This window comes from Leucoraja erinacea, chromosome 3, assembly GCF_028641065.1.
Source record: "Leucoraja erinacea ecotype New England chromosome 3, Leri_hhj_1, whole genome shotgun sequence".
NCBI classification, from domain to species: Eukaryota; Metazoa; Chordata; class Chondrichthyes; order Rajiformes; family Rajidae; genus Leucoraja; species Leucoraja erinaceus.
The window spans coordinates 105,062,190-105,062,764 of NC_073379.1; positions in this window are offsets into that span (position 1 = coordinate 105,062,190).

Genomic DNA, 575 nt, shown 5'->3' on the forward strand with positions numbered 1-575 from the left:
AACTTAGCACTGGGTAAACACACTACTCACTACAGCCCATCAAACACCAGTCGTCACATCCACCCATCACTACACTGCTAAACGTTATTGCACTAAACGTTATTCCCTTTATCAAGTATCTGTACACTGTGGACAGCACGATTACAATCATGTGTAGTCTTTCCCCTAGCGGGTTAGCATGCAACAAAAGTCATTTCACTGTACTTCGGTACATGTGACAATAAACAAATCTAAACTAAACTAAACCATGAAATGATTAGACGCAGGAAAAGATGCAGGAAACATGTTCCCAATGTTGGGCGAGTCCAGAACCAGGGGGCCACAGTCCTAGAATAAAGGAGAGGTCATTTAAGACTGAGGTGAGAAAAAACTTTTTCACCCAGCGAATGTGAATTTATGGAATTCCCTGCCACAGAGGGCAGTGGAGGCCAAGTCACTGGATGGATTTAAGAGAGAGTTAGATAAAGCTCGAGGGGCTAGTGGAGTCAAGGGATATGGGGAGAAGGCAGGCACGGGTTATTGATAGGGGATGATCAGCCATGATCACAATGAATGGCGGTGCTGGCTTGAAGGGC